Here is a 20,857-nt window from a genome sequence, read left to right on the forward strand (position 1 = left end):
TTTATTTATACATGTACATTGACCCATGACCAGATGACGATATATACGTGTATATTATATGTATATGGGATATGATAAATGGTTATGGTGTTATATACGCACACCACCCGATCAACTGGTATACGTTGATAATTTCGCCCATAGCGGCTGAGATGATATGATGGGATGCCCTTAGAGGCTTGATGATGTTATGTATGCATATACCTGTGCATGGTATGACATTTATACGCACATGCATGACATTATAAATTTTTCATGATTCATAGAGCTATTCGGAATTACAGTTTGAGTTCTTTACTCTATGTTTTTTCATGTCTTTTATATACTACTATCATGCCTTACATACTCGGTACTTTATTTGTACTGACGTCCTTTTTGTCTAGGAACACTGCGTTTCATGCCCACAGGTCCTGATAGATAGGTTGAGAGTCCTCCTAGTAGGTTATCAGCTCAGCGGAAGTTGTTGGTGCACTCCACTTGCTCCGGAGTTGCCTATCTGGCCAGTATGATTTGGACATATATTGATTGGTATGGCGGGGCCATATCTCAAACTTTATGATATTTATGTACTCGTAGAGGCTTGTAGATAGATGTCATGTATATGGATACTTGTATAGCCTCCTATGTTTTGAGTATACAAATGATCATGTCGGCCTTATAAGCCTGTATGTCGCATGCATAAGCTTCTATATCATGTTGGGTCATCCCATGTCGAGTATTCTCTTATGTTTAATTCTAGTTATCTCATGACGACCTTTCTGGTTCATTTACCCATGATAGTATGATAAGAAAGATACGTTACATTGGTACTCGGTTGAGTTAGGCACCGGGTGTCCGTCGCGGCCCTACGGTTTGGGTCATGACAAAAGTGGTATCAGAGCAGTTCTGTCCCAGGGAGTCTACAAGCCGTGTCTAGTAGAGTCTTGTTTAAGGGTGTGTCGTGCACCACACTTATAAGCAGGAGGCTACAGGGTATTTAGGTTTGTCACTCTTTCTTCTTACTCTAGATCGTGTGGTATAGCTCAGTTGTAAGAATTCAAACTCCTAAATTTTATTTTATTCGTAATACAACGATACCTACATCTAGAAAGACAATTGGTAAGAGATTGAATGTGGTTGTGGAAGAGTTGAGTCAGAGGAACTTGATTTTGCATCATGCTTATGATGAGTAAATGTGAGGTCTTCAACAGATCGTGTGTGTACTAAGATATGTAAGCTGCTTGATAAGGAGCCCTAAGGCAAGAATATCTATCCACCCATATGGTAAATAGCAACGAGAGAATCAGAAGGTAGATACAAGTTTCAACAAGTAAAATAAGCTAGGTGAAGAAGGATACGAGGTACACAGTTAGTAAAGATTATCTGTATTTATAATTCAGGCAGAGAAATATAAGCATTCTGAGTTACTTTCAACAATAACAAAGATATATTCACTTGACAACACCCATTTCATCTATGCCCTGTGGGAGCTAACATATATAATTTAAGAGAAGGATATGATATAAGGATCTAGCTGGGGTTCGAGTAACCCAAAAATAGTGGATGGATTGTTATCACTAGCTAACATTTTTGAAGGATAGTACAAAATATGGTAATAGTTCTCCTTGCGAGACATCCAGATGGTGCACTCTAGAATTGTATAGCCAGATATGAATATCGGAATGTTCAAAAATTTTAGAAAATAGGCAGTGGAATCCTAGAAGAGATAATTATTTACCTTAGTATGACTCCGGTCCCTAGTAAAAACATAAAGGAGAATGTTAGGCGTTCCGAAGAGCCAGTGATATGAAGCAAGGGGACCTAAAAGTAAAAGAATGTTTTGTTGAAATTTTCAGAATAAAGTGATGGACAAAATATTATCCGGAAAATAAGAAGAGAGTAAATGAAGCATCATGAGTAAGATGTGATATATGGGTGATAACGGTAAATCAAAATATGACACGATGACAGAGTCTATAGTTAAGTGAAGGAAAAGACAAGATGAGACATGCCTTGAAAAAGTAGAAGAGTATAAGCCATAAAGTCATACCCATCTTTCAATAAATAAGTTGGTAACTCCAACGTGATTACCAGAAGGAAACGTTAGACCCCAGAGTAATAGAAATTAGTATAAGCTGGTGAACAAGATAAAATGAATATAAATTAGGGACCGAATGATTTGACAATAGCCGGCATCATGAGAATTTTAGAGATCACATTCCGGCGATAATAGAATGGACAACAGAAGAATAACCTTTGAAGGTCATTTAGGTAGACGCTTCCCTAAAGAAAGCACTGTGATCAAACTTAAGCTTAAGGGACTAAGTGTGCCAGTTACACTAGGTGTCATCTTCGTGCGTAAGAAATTCAGTTATCCATGGTATAGAAATGTTACCACAAGGCAAGTAAAGGTCTGTGGAAATGTGAAAAGACTCCAAAGATGAAGAGGTAAAACATTTATAGGTAAATCTTCATAGTATTAAATGTTAGTACTCCCCTAAAGGGGGAAGATGGTGTGATATGGTATTAAGTCGGAGTTATATGGTGCAGGTAACTATGGAATAGTAAAGGAATAATGTGGTAGAAAGGCAAAAGGAATGAGATTGCATTTATTCAGATCCTACGGATATGATACGAATCCAGAACATTATGTAAGCATGACGACGGGGAGAGGCAGTAAGGGTTCCATCACTAGATGTTGTTGATAAATAAGTGCAAATGAACACTTGATACCTAAGGATCCAGTGTGCGGGGTAAGTTAAGACAAAGGATATAACCCAAGAGAGATTATGCAGAATATATATATATATATATATATATATATATATATATATATATATATATATATATGAGAATGGACTAATGAGTAGTTAGTAGTTGATTCAGGAAGAGCCTAGTCATGGCTAGATAAGAGGATACAGACAAATCATCAGATGGTGCAAGATAAACGTAGTGAACCCCAACATAGTGAATTCAGTCTCATAGATATGATGTCGTAACCCTTGAGAAATATTCAAATAGGAGTTGGGGTAATTATAGGTACCATATAAGTATTATGGAAATAAAATAAAGTGCCACTGGAAAGACAATCAAAAATTTCAGTTCAGAAGAAACCCTACGAGCACAAGGGCATGGAGGTAAGTAACGAAGGATAATTATAGGAGAGTAAGAATATCAAAAATTCTTTCGAGTATACGATGTAATAAGCTTGCAGCTTTACAGGAGTCAAAGGGTCCCCCCCAAGTCTACAAAGAAAGACTAGCTGAGGAAATAAGGAAGAAGGCTTCAACTTAAGCATAGTGACATAAAGAAAAAAATGGTCTTGTACCAACAGTCTCACTACAACATTGTATGCACTCCATAAGAAAGTGGCACCATCGTGTCTAATGAACGGGAAGTATAAATCAAAGGTGCTATTTGAGATCATATGAGTTACAGGAAATTCCAGTATCCGTGGGCAACAAGATAAGCCAAGTATTTACGCAACAAGTGGCAAAACGACCAGGAAAAGTAATTGCTTACATTTAAAGACAACTGAGAAGTTACGAAAGGAAATATATGGTGCTAGCAATTTAAAGGAAGATTGCGAATAGTATTAAATAGATATGTGTATGTCGCAAGCTAAAGTATGATAGATAGACAAGGTTCTAGGTAGATAAGAGTAAGGATATGAAAAGGTGAGTGAGAAGGTGACTAGAACAGGTAAGGCCTCGAGATTAAGCACATCAAAATAAGAGAGTTGATGGTTTCCATAAGTTATAGAAAGCTTGGTATAGTCTAAAGGAACTCAGATGAGTCTTAGAATATGAGCAACTAGAAGAGATGAAATGCTGCCCTGGTAGTTGAATAAGGGTGTAATGGTGTTAGATAAGAGGATGACGTTTAGGCTTTTGAATGAGTAATAATTTTAAGAAAAGGGATTTCATGAATTGCATGGGATTAGAATACCCATATAAGATGAATCACGCCGGGATGCTATGAAATACGGTTATTGATATATAGTATCACCCCTAGGTGGATCAGGAAAATCACTTCAGATGTTCCCCAATGAGACATGAGCCCTAGTGGCAATGTATTACGTAAGAGGTCTCAAGTTATCAGTGGTAGATATAGATCAATATTAAGGTGAATCAACAATAGATGAATACAAATTCCAAAGTATGAGAGGAGGTTATGATGCCATATTTAGATAAACAGTAATAAGGAAGCATTAAAGGACTTTGATTTATACATATGGGATAAGCAGTGAGAGAGTAACCCGGATTTGGGTAGCAGACCTCGGTAATAATAAACCGAAGTAAGTGTTATAGTATGGTACGACCTACGTAGATGCACTAAATCCATAAGGGCAGATAACTAAGGCTAGGAAACAAAATATAGCAATAGTGGTACATTCAACAAAGTACCAAGCGAAGAACTTCAGTATGCCTATAGATGCCCCGAGGGACAACTTGTCGTAGTCCTGTATATGTTCACAAAGTGAGGCCTAGAGATTGGCTAAAAGCTGGAGGAAAATGAGAGAAGAGTCGCATAGGCGCACATACAAGGACAAAGTTGTACAGACTGAATGATAGAAGGTAGCAATAGTTACGAGATTGGAAGAATTCTGACCATGATTCGTGGCATGAGAAAGAGTCCTAAAGGGGGGAATGCCCTGGCCTTTGGATTTATTCATAGAACAGTTGCCTAGATGGAAAAAGGACAATATTAAAGTATTCATAAGAGCCATAGGTTATGAGAATGATAAGCGCATCAGTCAACATTCGAGGAAGAATGTTCCAAAGGGGGGAATGATGTTACACCTCATGTTTTCTTACGTGAAAGTACGTCGTAAGTCAATTGATGTAAGTTTGAAAATGAGATCCTCTTTGAAAGTATATAAAGTGATTTAATGATGTTATGTCCCATTTTCGCAAGCCTTTAAGAGTAATCATTCAGGGAAAAATGTTTCTAAGGGGACATTTTGTTATACCCCCTACTTCATATGTCACTATCAATTATAGGATTATCTAATGTAAGCTCAAAAAGGACAAAATCCTGCTACAAGGATAAGAAAGGTTTACCGAAGTCTTAAGTAAGTTAAGATGAATATGAGACTTGTTAATCATGATTTAAATGAGTTTAAAGTCATGATATGACTATATATGATGTTTGGATATGAAATATAAAGTTTGGAAAAAATCAGATTTAAGTTGTGGAAAAATCGAGCTAAGATTTGCCTTATAACGAGACATTTTGTTAAATTAAATTCGTAAGCTTTATGATGTCATTTTGGGACATATATCATACAAAAATGAAGGTATTTGAACCTAGTTTTCAACGGTCCAAACCATTTATTCATACGATATCGTGTTAGAGAAATATAGATTGTTAAAATAGGGTCGCCAAGTCACATCACTGCACTTTGGAGAAACTGGCAGATTTATAGGCCAGGTTTCGAGAAAGTTTCTCCCAATATATTGAGAGTTACAGGGAGATCTTTATATTTAATTAAAGCACCATGTATCTAGTTTCTAACGCTACAAACTGTTCTTCAATACGATGTCAGAGTAGTGAGATATCCACGTTTTCGCGAGACTGCGCAAGCAGCTCAGTTGGGACCCACTTGAGATGGCCACCGACCCTACGTCTTTTAAAAGATGTTTCAGCCTCATTTCGGGTCATTTCTCACCCAAATTTAGTCCAAAATCTCTCCAAAACCATCCCTAACATATCCTAAGATCCCAAGAACAAAATTCAAGGGGAACCAACTCAAATCATCATCAAATGTGTTAAAGACTACAAGAGAATGCTTCTATGATATTGTGGTGTGATTGAGGGCTATTGTGAGCTAAGTTGAGATAGGGTTTCGAGTTGTAGCTGTTGTCCAAGGTATGTGTAACATCTTCTTTATTGTGCCTAAGGTTAATCTTGTGTTGGTTGTGTTGTTTGAGTAAAATATCATAAGATAGCACTTGAAAGAACATGGGATATGGTTGTCTTTTTGGTTGGACTATTTTGTGGCTAAATATATGGTTTGTGGTGGCTGAAAATTATGAGAAATAAGTTGATAATGTTTTGGCTGTTGTTGTTAAGCTTTTCTAGGTGTTAATTAAGTTGATTGAATAAGAAAAGATGAAAAATAAGTGATTGACCATAAAAATTAAGGTGCTAGACGTATGGGCCTATTTTGGAAGGCATTTTGTGGATGTTTTGAACTAGAAATAATATAGTACATATAAGTATGATGTTCTGAAGGTTGTAAAATAATTTATGGAATAATATTTGGATTCAATTTATATCTTGTTATGAGTAAAAAAGAGCTTGCCGCTCAATATGACTGTTAAGATAATAGGAGAAACTCATATTGGATTATATTATTGTTGTTGGTATTGTTGGTTATAGTTGTTGTTGTTGGGTTGTTGATGACCCTTAGTGGTCTTTGGGATGTATTAAAAATAGGAGAGTTGCTTCCCGATTTTCCTAAAGCCATATGACTAGACAAATATGATGGTACGACTTTATATGTTAACGGCAATATCATTTCACTTGTTGTAGATGCAAGAAATTGTGTTGAGCTTGGGTGAGTAATAAGGAAGAGATCATACAGGTATGTTAAGGTTATCTCTTCTTTTCTCTTGGCATGATCCATATGATACAACGAAATGAGCAAGCACGCCACTTTCACGAATGATTCTATTCCTAGAAGTACTAGGGTTGCCTATGTTCTTGATTCCCCATGTGTCCTATTATTGTATCATCTGTTCATGGGTATCAAAAAAATACGTAAGTTACTAAAGTTTATCCGAAGGCATATTGATCTTATGACATTCTGAGAAATCTTACTGACTTACTTCATTATGCATTGCATTCATTTATACATGTACATTGACCCATGACCAGATGACGATATATACGCGTATATTATATGTATATGGGATATGGTAAAAGGTTATGGCGTTATATACGCACACCACCCGATCAGCTGGTATACGTTGATGATTTCGCCCATAGCGGCTGAGATGATATGATGGGATACCCTCAGAGGCTTGACGATGTTATGTATGCATATACCTGTGCATGGTATGACATTTATACGCACGTGCATGATATTATAAATTTTTCATGATTCATAGAGCTATTCGGAATTACAGGTTGAGTTCTTTACTCCATGTTTCTTTCATGTCTTTTATATAGTACTGTCATGCCTTACATACTCGGTACTTTAATTTTACTGACGTCCCTTTTGCATGGGGACAGTGTGTTTCATGCCCGCATGTCCTGATAGATAGGTTAAGAGTCCTCCTAGTAGGCTATCAACTTAGCGGAAGGTATTGGTGCACTCCACTTGCTCTGGAGTTGTCTATCTGGTCAGTATGATTTGGACATGTATTGATTGGTATGGCGAGGCCATATCTCAAACTTTATGACATTTATGTACTCATAGAGGCTTGTATACAGATGTCATGTATATGGATACTTGTATGGCCTTGTCGGCCTATGTTTTGAGTATACAAATGACCATGTCGGCCTTATAGGCCCGTATGTCGCATGCATAAGCTTCTATATCATGTTGGGTCATCTCATGTCGAGTATTCTCTTATGTTTAATTATAGTTATTTCATGACGGCCTTTTCGGTTCATTTACCCATGAAAGTATGATAAGAAGGATACATTACGTTGGTACTCGGTTGAGTTAGGCACCGGGTGCCCGTCGCGGCCCTACGGTTTGGGTCGTGACTGTTTTGTTCTTAATAATGGTAAGGAAGCGCTGGGAAACTTTGATGCCAAAAGTGATGAAGGGATCTTTCTTGCATACTCTTCACAAAGCAAAGCATACAAGGTCTACAACAAAAGGACTCAATGTGTTGAAGAAAGAGTGCATGTAATCTTTGATGAATCACACCACTTAATTGGGAAAGATTCACATGACAAGAATGATCAAGACGGAGAGCATTCAAAGGTTCCTGGAAAAGTAATTGATATGGCAAACATGAAGGCATATCTGATGAGTCAGGTCAAGGAGTCTAATGAAGAAGATACACCGAACCTCCAGCTGATTCTGAGGAACCTGGCTCCTCCTTTACAACATCTGACGCAGAAAACAGAATTGCTGATACGGTATAAGGAACTCTTGATGCTGAGCAAAGAAGTGGCACTCACTCTTCCATGGATGCTAATGATGGATCACACTTGGAGGAACCTGGGTCTTCTCACCATGAGACTCAGGTGTCCAACTGGAAGCACAAAAGCTCATATCCTCTCCAGAATATAATCCCCCCTCTTGATTTAGGAATTCAAACTAGATCAAAGACAAGAAGCATGTTTGCCTTCTCAGCCTTCCTGTCTCAAATTGAGCCCAAAAATATCAAGGAAGTATTGAAAGATACTGACTGGATTGCTGCTATGCAAGATGAACTCCATCAATTTGAGAGGAACAGTGTCTGGCACCTGGTTCCTCGACCTTCAGGTAGAACTGTTATTGGAACCAGGCGGGTGTTCAGAAACAAGATTGATGAGTTTTGAAATACAACAAGAAACAAGGCCAGGTTGGTGGTTCAAGGCTATAATCAAGAGGAAGGAATTGACTATGATGAGACTTTTGCTCCAATTGCACATACGGAAGCCATCAGAATTCTCATTGCTTTTGCATCTCATATGGAATTCAAATTGTTCCAAATGGATGTCAAGAGTGCATTTCTAAATGGATATTTGAAGGTAGAAGTCTTTGTCAAACAACCACCTGGCTTTGAATGCCACGAGCATTCTGAACATGTATTCAAGCTTGACAAGGCACTATATGATTTAAAGCAGGCCCCTCGTGCATGGTATGAAAGGCTGTCCAAGTTCCTTCTAGATAATAGCTTTACAAGAGGGAAAATTGACAATACTCTTTTTCTGAAAAAAAGAGGGAGGAACCTGCTAATTGTGCAAGTTTATGTTGACGATATCATCTTTGATGCAACAAATGATTCATTATGTGAGGAGTTTGCTAAGCTTATAGGAAGTGGGTTTGAGATGAGTATGATGGGGGAACTGAACTTCTTCCTAGGTCTGCAAGTTAAGCAAACCTCTAAGGGAACAATGAAGTCAGCAGAAATACATTAAAGAGTTTCTGAAGAGGTTTGAGATGGAAAGCTAAAATATCATTAATACTCCTATTGCCACAACCACTCGTCTGGACATGGACGAACCTTGTTCCCCTGTGAATGAAACCACGTATCGGGGCATCATTGGTTCACTCTTGTATCTCACACCCAGCAGACCTGACATTGTATTTAGTGTGGGATTGTGTGCTAGACACTACAAAAAAACGGTGAGTTTGTGGAGGTTTAAATGCGGCAGTTATTATAACATCCGCAATTTATATCAAATTGGGAGGGGGGGAGGAGGGTTATACAACCCCCACAAATATATTATATTTGCGCCGGTCAATAACCTCCATCAACCTTTAAAAAAAAAGCGCGTACTAACCCCAATTTTTCCCTCTTTTTTGATCCTTTCTCTCTTTGTTTCCCAAACCCCTCCCTCACTTTCACGAAAGAGAAGCTTTTCAACTTCCATTTTCTTTCACTTGAAACATTAGAAACCCTCACTTGCAGATTAAAAAAACTGAAAGAGATTCACAAAATATTTTTTGTATGGTAATTCCTTTCTTCGCGATGAAAGAGATGCAAATTTTTGCTTTCTTCCCCATTCATTGATTTTGAACGATGTGGATTGTGGGTTAAGATCTATGGTAATTTCTCTTCCCCATTTTTTGATTTTGCTTTTCTGTGTTTCTTTCTTCTTGCATGTGGGTTTTAGGTTTATTTCCTCTGTTAATTTGTGTTTTTCCTTTACTGATATTTCCTCTAATTTGTGGCTTTTCTGTTTTTCGATTTTCTACTGAAAGTAACAAAAATTTAGTTGAATCGGTGTATTTTGAAAAAGAATATAACACTCTCTTTTGAATTCGAGATGTAAGTCCTCTTTCTCCTTCTACATTAGGTATTTTAGGTTGTAAAATTTAGCTTTTTCAGTATTTTTGTAGGTTAATTTCTACGATTTTGGGTCTACTTAATTGAAATATTTCCTCTTGCATGTGTATTTTAGAACTCCTGAGGACCTTTAGAGAAGACGCAATTCTCACTAGCTGCTATTCCTCTTTCTGCTCTACATGGTGTTCTGAAACATGAATCAATCTCAAGGTACAAACAAATTTTTAGTTTTCTTCGTAGTGTTGAATATTAATTATTTTTCTTTCTAGGTTTGTAATGCAAAATGTGCAAACAATAGATTAGGTTGCCTGAACATCAATTCTGCTTTCTATCAAAAGGCTATTGAATCAATAACATAATTTCTATTTTATTTGTCAAGTGATGAGGAATATATTATAAGCTTCTAATATATCCATAATATGTTGATAGTCTATCGAGTTTCTATCAGTTTGAGATGCTCCAGGTAAAATCTTTCAGCTACCTCGTTGATTGGCACATTGTTGCTTCAAATATTACAGGTAGGAATAGATATTTCTCTTTTGTTTCTGCACAATCTTGGGAGGAGACTCTCATTTTACCTCACTTCTGATCTGTGATATTTTCATACTGAATAACTTTAGTTGTTAGCTGGAGATATTATTTCATTGTTGTGAAAATTATAAAGAACAATATATGTAATTAAAAAAATTCCTGTTTTCTTTCTCTGGCTTTGGGAAATTCCAATTTTGTCGTGTTAGAACTTATCAAGGAATTTGCTATAGTAATTTTTATTTTGTACACGTTCTACTATAATCTAAGAATTGAGTACCTTGCGACATTCTCACTGATTCTTATAGAATTGACTATTCTTATAACATTGGTCATTAAGAGTGTGTGTACAATTAGTGCCTCTGTATATGTGTTGTTCGGCAAAGCTAATATTTTATACTTATCGTTACTCCTATTTATAATTTGACGATCTGATTTCCTTCTTTCTTTAATGCTTGAGTTGTTTGTTCTCTTCTTTGCTGTTTCATATCAAAATAAAGTAAAAATAATAGTTCCAACTTTTACAATGTTGGAGTAGGGGCTAGCTCCAATCTTTGTGCTAAACACTGTTTTGATTCCAATACTAAAGTAAACTAGATAATATTATTTTGTTGCATATACTAGAGAGCCATAATTCTCTTAACTAAACTATAAAATATCAGTAAAATGACATCCTATATAATTATCAGAACTTTAACTTTACTTTTTATTATCTTACAAAATTTTATAATGCTATCGCATTGATAGGTTACTAAATCATCCTTTCTCATGGAAATATTGTAGATTATAGTAAATACTCTTGCTCGGAGAAGTCCTTATTGGTGACACAGTAATCTGATTGTGGGTCAGTTTCACTTCTGAAAGGTTATATATCAGTCCCTTCCAATGGATAAATCTTGGATTGGAATGCCTAGAAATATAATAAAATATTTACTTGGTTTAAATCAATTTCTAAAATTTTCATTTAAGAATACAGCTATAGGAGATAGAATAAAATGTCCATGTCCGAAATGTGATTTTGAAAAGTGCCAGACTAGAGAGATAGTGTACGATCATTTGATTAGCAAGCCATTCCCTCAAAATTATGTCACTTGGATTCTTCATGAGGAAACAAAAGTGTTGGAGAATTCTAGAAGCACAGAGGTTATCCCAGATGCATTGCCTCTTGAAAATCCTATGGAATTGTTGATAAATAAAGCATTCTCGGGTTTAAGGCATGAGGGCAATGATGAAGGTCTGTCACAAGTAGTTGGAGAAGAAGAAATGTTAAATGATCTGCCTTCTTCAAATAACAAAGACTTTTTTGAGTTGCTTAGAGATGGAAGTGAAGAATTATATGAAGGGTCCAAGTACTCGAAGCTAGAGTTTTTGTTAAAGTTGTATCACATAAAGTGTTTATCTGGGCTAAGTGACAAGGAAATGACTATGTTGCTAGATTTACTATGTTGTTAAAGGGACATTGCGTTTCATGCCCGCAGGTCCCGTTAGACATAATGAGAGTCCTCCAAGTAGGCTATCAGTTCAGCGGAAGGTGTTGGTGCACTCCATTTGCTCCGGAGTTGCTATTTGGTCAGTATGATTAGAATATGTGTTGATTGGTATGGCGGGGCTCTATCCCGACCTTGATGATGTTTATGTACTCTTAGAGGCTTGTAGACAGATGTCATGTATATGAAAGATTGTATGGCCTTGTCGGCCTATGTTCAGTGTAAGAGTGCTCATTTTGGCCTTATAGGCCCGTATGTCTTAAGTATAAGTTGGTATTTCATGTTGTATTCTACTTATCTCACGGCAGCCTCTTAGGCTCAGTTATCTATGATAGTATAATACGAAAAGATACGTTACGTTGGTACTCAGTTGAGTAAGGTACCGGGTGCCCGTTGCGGCCCATCGGTTTGCGTCGTGACAAAATTGGTATCAGAGCTTGAAAAGATGTCTCTTTGGGCATTTATAAGTCCAATGAAGTTCTTCGATTTGCTTACCCTCTCATCTTCACAAATTTACTCAACACTTGTTTGAAATAGCATAATGCTTGTAATCTCAAAATAATCTCATTCCCGAACTTACGTCGGTTAACTTACGACAAACATTTAACGTACAAAAATGCCGGATGTAACATCTCATTTCTAAGGTTTCATCAATTTATTTATGGCATACTTTCACGTACGAAAATATGGGGTATAACATCATTCCCCCCTTTGAAACATTCGTCCTCGAATGTTGACTGATGCACTCATCATTCTCATAACCCGTAGCTTTTGCGAATACTTTAATACTGTTCTTGCCATTTATGCAACTGTTCTGTGAATGAATCCCAAACGCCAGGGCATTCCCCCCTTTAGGCCTCTTTCTCACACCACGACTCGTGGTCGGAATCATTCCAATCTTGTAACTGTTGCTATCTTTTATCATACAACCTGTACAACTCTGACTTTGTAAGTAAGCCTATCCGACTCTTCTCTCCTTTTTCCTCCAGATTTTAGCCAATCTCTAGGCGTCACTTTGTAAGCACATACAGTCCCTTAATGTTAACTTTGCTCACCTTGCTTGCTTTAGGGAAACGTCTTCCTGAATGACCTTTAAAGGGTATTCTTCTGTCGTCCATTCTATCATTGTCGGAACGCAATCTGCAATTCTCATGATGCCGACTATTATCAAATCACTCAGTCCCTAATTCATGTTCAGATTATCTTGTTCACCAGTCCATACTAATTTCTGTTACTCTGGGGTTTAACTCTCCCTTCTGGTAATCGCGTTGGAGTCACGAACTTATTTCTCAAAATGAGGATATGACTTTATGGCCTATACTAAACTTTCTACAACTTAGAGAAACCATTAGCTCTCTTGTTTTCATGGGCTTAATCCCGAGGACCTATCCATTCTCGTCACCTTCCCACTCGCCCTTTCCCATCCTTACTCCTGTCATCAAACCTTGTCGCTTTACTATACTTTAGCTTACGACCTATATGTATCTATTTATACTATTCGCAACCTTCCTTCAACTTGCTTGCACCATAGATTTTCTTATGTTATTCTGGAACATCAAGCGAGACATCATATCATCTCTAACTCTTCTTTACTCTCTTAACTAGGCCTCTCGATACCTAGAAGTCATAGACTGGAAGATATGCCACTGACGACGCCGCTATCATTCCTGGATACTGAATCCCCGCGCTTCTAGCCTTTTATCCGAAGTATGAATTGTTCACAACCTTCTGCATTTGAGTATCTCGTATGTTGTTTACCTTTGCCTTAAAATCTCGCATCATAACTTCTATGTCTTTCATGACCTCCCTTCCACATAGGTACAATTCACATCCACAACTTGAAACTTTTATTATTACACTTGCACCTTTGGTGCATGCACAATCTGGTGGGAGCTTCATACTGACTTCTTATAAGGCCGGTACTCTTCTAACTGGCTTTATCGTAGAGTCATCATAGAATATGGCTGCTGCGCTATCTTTCTTGTACCTCTGATATTAAAAGTGATTCTACACTGTTCTTAATCATGATGTCTATAACTTTCTGGGTCCAATAATCAAACTCCTAATTTACTTCATTGATGTAACTCTTTAGTTTCCTCTTCCTTCTGATCAGCCTTCATATAGGTTTAAGCTATCTTCCGATCTGCGGATCATGGTATGAGTTATTACTTTAGCCTTTCATAGACGATATGGAATATCCGTGATACCATCATCTAATAATTCAATCCCTTGCCTATGACCTGGACTCAATTCTTTCTTTTAACTTATACCATAGTCTTCTACAGTTGTATGATTGTCAACATACATGCTGCATGGATGATACTCGAAATCTTGAGTGCGTTCATAATGTAACTAACTCTGGATCATTGATCGAATAATTCCTTTCGTTCCATCTCAGATTTCTTTAAACATAAGCAATTACTTTTTCTGGTATTTCTGCCCCCTTGTTGCGTGCATACTTAGCTTATCTTAGTTCCCATGCATGTCGGAATTTTGTGCAATTCATATGGTCCGAATATTACTCCTGATTTTACTTCCCGTTCATTATCCACGGTAGGTGCCACTTTCTTATGGAGTGCATACAATGTTGTTGTGAGATTGTTGTTATAAGACCATTCCCTCTTTAGGTCACTGAGCTTAGGTTGAAGCCTTCTTCCTTATCTCTTCAGCTAGTCTTTCATTGTAGTACTTAGGGAAACCTTCTAGCTCTTGTAAAGTTACAAGATTGTTATATCGCTTACCCGACATAATTTTTGATGTTCGTACTCACATATAATTGTATTTTGTTACTTACCTCCACACTCATGTGCTCGCACAGTTGCTTTCTGAACTGAAGTTTTGACTGTCTTCCCAGTGGGACTCTCATTTATTCCATAACACTCATACGGTATCTTTAACTACCCCAACTCCTATTTGAATATTTCTCAAGGGTCACGATGTCGTATCTGCGAGACTGAACGCCTCATGTTGGAGTTCACTATGTTTATTTTGCATGATCTGTTGATTTGTTTGTATCCTCTTGTATAGCCATAACTAGGCTCTTCCTGAATCAACTACTAACTACTCGTTGGCCCATTCTCATATCAATATTTCGCGTAATCTTTCTTGGGTTATTTCCTTTGTCTTAACTTACGTCTCGCACTGGTTCCTTATCTATCAATAATATCTCAGGTAGGAACCCTTACTTCCTCTCCTTGACATCGTGCTTGCATAATATTTTGGAATCATAGCATATCTGTAGGATTTGAATGAGTGCAATCTCATCCCTTTCTCCTTTTTTATCGCATTCTTCCTTTACCATTCCATAGTTACTAGAACCACTTAATTCCGACATAATACCACATCACTCCATATTCCCCCCTTTAGGGGAGCACTAAGATTTAGTGCTACGATGATCTACGTATAGATGTTTTACCTTCTCATATTTGGCATCTTTTCACATCATCGATGATCCTTACTCGCCTCGCGGTAATCCTTTTGTACCAAGGATAACGAAATTCCTTAATCACGAGATATAAGAACTCAATTTCCTAAACTCTATCTTATTCATAATATGATGATGCCTATATCCAGAAAGACGGTTGGTAAGAGATATAGCTGTGGAAGAGTTGAGTCAGAGGAACTCAATTTTTCATGATGCTTATGATGAGTAAATATGAGGTCTTCAGTAGATCATGTGTGTACTAGGATGTGTAAAACTTCTTGATAAGGATCCCTAAGGCAAAAATGTCTATCCACTCTTATGGTAAAAAGGAATAAGAGAATCAGAAGGTAGATACAAGTTTTAGCAAGTAAAAGAAGCAAGATAAAAAAGGGTAAGAGGCGCCCAGTTAATGAAGATTATCGGTATTTACAATTCAGGCAGAGGAATATAAGCCTTTTGAGTTACCTTCAACAATAACAGAGGTATGTACAATTGGTCACACCTATCTCAGTTATACCCTATGGGAGCTGATAGATATAGTTTAAGAGAAGGACAAGATATCAAGATCCGACTGGGGTTAGAGTAACCCAAAATGGTGCATGGATTGTTAGCATTAGTAGATACTTCCGAAGGATATTGCAAATGTGCTAATAGATCTCCTTGGGAGACACCCAGATGGTGCACTCTAAAATAGTACAGCTAGATATGAATACTACAAAGATAGGCACTGGAAGCCTTGAAAGGATAAATATTACATTAGTGTAGCTCCCGTCCCTAGTGGAGAAAGAATGTTAGGCAACCCAAAGAGCCAGTAGATGGAGCAAGGGGAGCTAAAAGCAAAAGAATGTCTTGTTCGAGTTTTCATAATAAAGTGGTATTAAAGCAGTCCCGTCCTAGGTAGTCTACAAGCCGTGTCTAGTAGAGTCTTATTTATGGGTGTGTTGTGCACCACACTTATAAGCAGGAGGCTACAGGGCATTTAGGTCTGTCATTCTTTCTTCTTACTCTAGATCGTGTGGTAGAAAGCTCAGTATAGCCTGAATGAACTCAAAGGAATCTAAGACTAGTAGCATTTAGAAGGGATGGAATGCTGGCCTGGTAGTAGAATGAAGGTGTAATTGTGATAGATAAAGGATGAAGATTGGGTCTTCGATTGAGTAATGATTTGAAGAGGATTTCATGAATTGTACGGGATTAAAATACTCACGTAAGTGAATCACATTGGGATGCTATAAAAATACGGTTATTGAAGTACAGTATCACCGCTAGTGGATCGGGAAAATCACTTCAAATATTCATCGATGCAACGTAAGCCATAGTGGCAAGGTATTACGTAAGAAGTTTCAAGTTATCAGTAGTATATTGTAGATCAATATTGAGGTGAATCAACAATGGATGGACAAAAGTCACAAAGTATGAGATGAGATTAGGTTGTCATTCTTAAGATGAACAATAATGAGGAAATTAAAGGACTTAGATTTATACATATGGGATAAGCAACGAAAGTATCCTGGAGTTCGGTAGCAGACCTCAGTAACAATAAATCGAAGTAAGAGTTATGGTATAGTATGACCTACCTAGATACAGTAAAGTCATATGACTTCCTTGTATAGATAAGTCACATAAGCAAGATAAGAGCTTCAACCAAGACTTCCTTGTATAGAAATGTTACTGCTAATCACTTAAGGAAAAGTTTCAGCCAAGATTATCTTTGCATAGCAACGTTATTGCTTCGAGCTTTTCATACGACTTGTTCCGTGTTCTGTCGCAATTAATGTGTGTTAGAGGAATGTCAAGAGAATCGACTCAGGTATGTTAAGGCTATCCCTTCTTTCCTTTTGGCATGATCTATATGACACAAACGAAACAAGCAAATGCACAATTTTCATAAATGACTCTATTCATAGAAATACTAGAGATGCTTATGTTCGTGATTCCCTATGTGTCATATTATTCTATCATTTGTTCATGGGTCTTAGAAAATACGTAAGTTGATAAAGTTTATTTCATGATATTACTCAAAGGCATAATGGTCCTATGATATTCCGAGAGATTTTATTGACGTACTTCTTATGCATTGCATTCATTTATATTGACCTGTGACCAGATGGTGTTATATACGCATATATTTTTATATATATATATATATATATATATATATATATATATATATATATATATATATATATATATATATATGGAAAAAGATTACGGCATTATATACGCACCACCACCTGATCAACTGGTATACATTGATATTTGCCCACAATGGCCAAGATGATATGGGATGCCCTCAGAGGCTTGATGATGTTATGAATGCATATACCCATGCATGGTATGACATTTATACGAATATGCATGACATTAAAAGTATTAAATGATTCACAGAGCTATTCAGATATACATGTTGAGTCTTTTACTCTATGTTTCTCCCATGTCTATTGTTTACAGATTTTCATTCCTTACATACTCGGTACATTATTTGTACTGACGTCGCTTTTGCCTGGGGATGTTGCGTTTCATGCTCGCAGGTCCCGATAGACATGTCGAGAGTCCTCCAAGTAGGCTATCAGCTCAGCGAAAGGTGTTGGTGCGCTCCATTTGCTCCAGAGTTGTTTGTTTGGTCAGTATGATTTAGGCGTGTATTGTTTGGTATGATGGGGCTCTGTCCCGACCTTTATGACAATTATGTATTCTTAGAGGCTTGTGGACAGATGCAATGTACGTAAAATATTGTATGGACTTGTCGGCCTATGTTCAGTGTACGAGTGCTCATTGTGGCCTTATAGGCCCGTATGTCAAATGTAAGTTTTTATATCAGATTGGGTCGTCTAATATTAAGTATTCCCTTATGTTTATTCTGGTTAGCCCATGACGCCCCGTTTGGCCATTTTCCAATGACAGTACGATAAGAAGGATATATAACGCTGGTACTCGGTTGAGTAAGGCACCGGGTGCCCATCGCGGCCCATCGGTTTGGGTCGTGACAAAAGTGATATCAGAGCAGTTCTGTCCTAGGGAGTCTACAAGCCATGTCTAGTAGAGTCTTATTTATGGGTGTGTTGTGCACCACACTTATAAGCAGGAGACTACAGGGCATTTAGGACTATCACTCTTTCTTCTTACTCTAGATCGTGTGGTAGAGCTCAGTTATAGGAACTCAATTTCCTAAACTCTATCTTATTCATAATACGGTGATGCCTACATCTAGAAAGACGGTTGGTAAGAGATTGCATGTGGCTTTGAAAGAGTTGAGTCAGAGGAACTCTATTTTGCATGATGCTTATGATGGATAAATATAAGGTCTTCAGCAGATCATGTGTGTACTAATACATGTAAGCCTTTTGATAAGAAGCCTTAAGGTAGGAATATCTATCCACTCCTATGGTGAAAGGCAATGAGAGATTCAGAAGATAGATACAAGTTTCAACAAGTAAAAGAAGTAAGATGAAGAAGGGTACGAGGCGCCCAACTAATGAAGATTATTAGTATTTACAATTCAGGCAGAGGAATATAAGCCTTTTGAGTTACCTTCAACAATAACATAGGTATGTATAATTGGCCACACCTATCTCAGTTATACCCTATTGGGGGCTAACAGGTGTAGTTTAAGAAAAGGACGGGATATCAGGATCTGGCTGGGGTAAGAGTAACCCAAAATGGTGAATGGATTATTTGTGTTAGTTGACATTTCCGAAGGATATTACAAAGGTGCTAATAGATCTCCTTGTGAGGCACCCAGATGGTGCACTATAGAATATTACAATTAGATGTGAATACTAGCATGATCAAAAAAAATCAGAAGATAGGCACTGAAAGCCTGGAAGGGATAAATATTACCTTACTGTGGTTCGCGTCCCTAGTAGAGCGAGAACGTTAAGCAACCCGAACAGCCACTGGATGGAGCAAAGGGGAGCTAAGAATAAAAGAATGTCTTGTTCGAGTTTTTAGAATAAAGTGATAGACATAAATGTTACCGGGAAATAAGAAAAGAGTTAATGAAGCATTATAAGTAAGATATGATACATGGATGACAATGGTAGATCAAAAGATGACAGTATTACAGAGTCTATAGTCAAGTGAAGGAAAAGACGAGAGGTGATAGGCCTTGAGACAACAAAAGATTATAGTCCATAAAGTCATATCCTCATTTCGAGAAATAAGTTTGTGACTCCAATGCGACTACCAGAAGGAAAAGGTAGGCCCCAGAGTAATAGAAATCAGTATGGACTGATGAACAAGGTAAACTAAACATGAACTAGGGACTGAGCAATAGTCGGTATCATGAGAATTTCAGAGATTGCATCCCGGCGATAATAGAATGAAGGACACAAGAATACCCTTTAAAGGTCATTCGGGAAGACGCTTCCCTAAAGCAAGCAAGGTGAGAAAAGTTAAGCTTAAGGGACTGTATGTGCCGGTTACACTAAGTGTCACCCTCGCGAGGGAGGAATTTCGTTATCCTTGGTACAGAAGGATTACAGCGAGGCGAGTAAGGATTATCGATGATGTGAAAAGATTCCAAAGATGAAAAGGTAAAAAATCTATACGTAGATCATCGTAGCACTAAATTTTAGTGCTCCCCTAAATGGGGAATATGGTGTGATGTGGCATTAAGTCAAAATTAAGTGGTTCTAGAAACTATGGAATGGTAAAGGATAAATGCGAAAAAAAATAAGAAAGGGATAAAATTGCACTCATTCAAATCCTACAGATATGCTATGATTCTAGAACATTATGCAAGCACGGCGTCAAGGAGAGAAAGTAAGGGTTCCTACCCGAGATGTTATTGATAGATAAGGAACTAGTGTGAGACGTAAGTTAAGAGAAAGGAAATAACCCAAGAAAGATTACGCAGAATATTGATATGAGAATGGTCCAACGAGTAGTTAATAGTTGATTCAGGAAGAGCCTAGTTATGGCTAAACAAGAGGACACAGACAAATCAACAGATTGTGCAAGACGAACATAGTGAACCCTAACATGGGGAATTCAGTCTCGCAGATACGACATCGTGACCCTTGGGAAATATTCAGACAAGAGTTGGGGTACTTAAAGGTACCGTATGAATATTATGGAAATAAAAAATAGTCTCACTGGGAAGACAGTCAAAACTTCAGTTTAGGAGCAACCCTACAAGCACAAGTGCATGGAAATAAGTAACTACGGATAATTATAGGTGAGGAAGAATATAAAAATTCCGTCAAATATACGATGTAATAAGCTTGTAGCTTTACAAGAGTCAGAGGGTCCTCCCTAAGTACGACAATGAAAGACTAGCTGAGGAAATAAGGAAGAAGGCTTCAACCTAAGAATAGTAACTTGAAGAAGAAATGGTCTTGTAATAGCAGTCTCACTACAACATTGTATGCACTCCATAAGAAAGTGGCACCTATCAGAGCTAATGAGCGGAAAATGAAACCAAAAGTAATATTCGAGACCATGTGAGTTGCACGAAAATTCTGGCATACGTGGGAACT

At 37.5% G+C, this 20,857-nt stretch overlaps 1 long non-coding RNA gene across 1 annotated transcript; it reads left to right on the forward strand.

Annotated features, from left to right (window-relative positions):
* Positions 1 to 9,382: 9,382 nt before the first annotated feature.
* LOC108947282 (uncharacterized) lies at positions 9,383 to 18,142 on the forward strand. The gene is made up of 3 exons (XR_011415716.1): positions 9,383 to 9,697; positions 10,054 to 10,148; positions 17,909 to 18,142. It is a non-coding gene; the product is annotated as an uncharacterized lncRNA (long non-coding RNA).
* Positions 18,143 to 20,857: the final 2,715 nt, after the last annotated feature.

Source organism: Nicotiana tomentosiformis, chromosome 1, assembly GCF_000390325.3.
Source record: "Nicotiana tomentosiformis chromosome 1, ASM39032v3, whole genome shotgun sequence".
Classification (NCBI taxonomy): domain Eukaryota; kingdom Viridiplantae; phylum Streptophyta; class Magnoliopsida; order Solanales; family Solanaceae; genus Nicotiana; species Nicotiana tomentosiformis.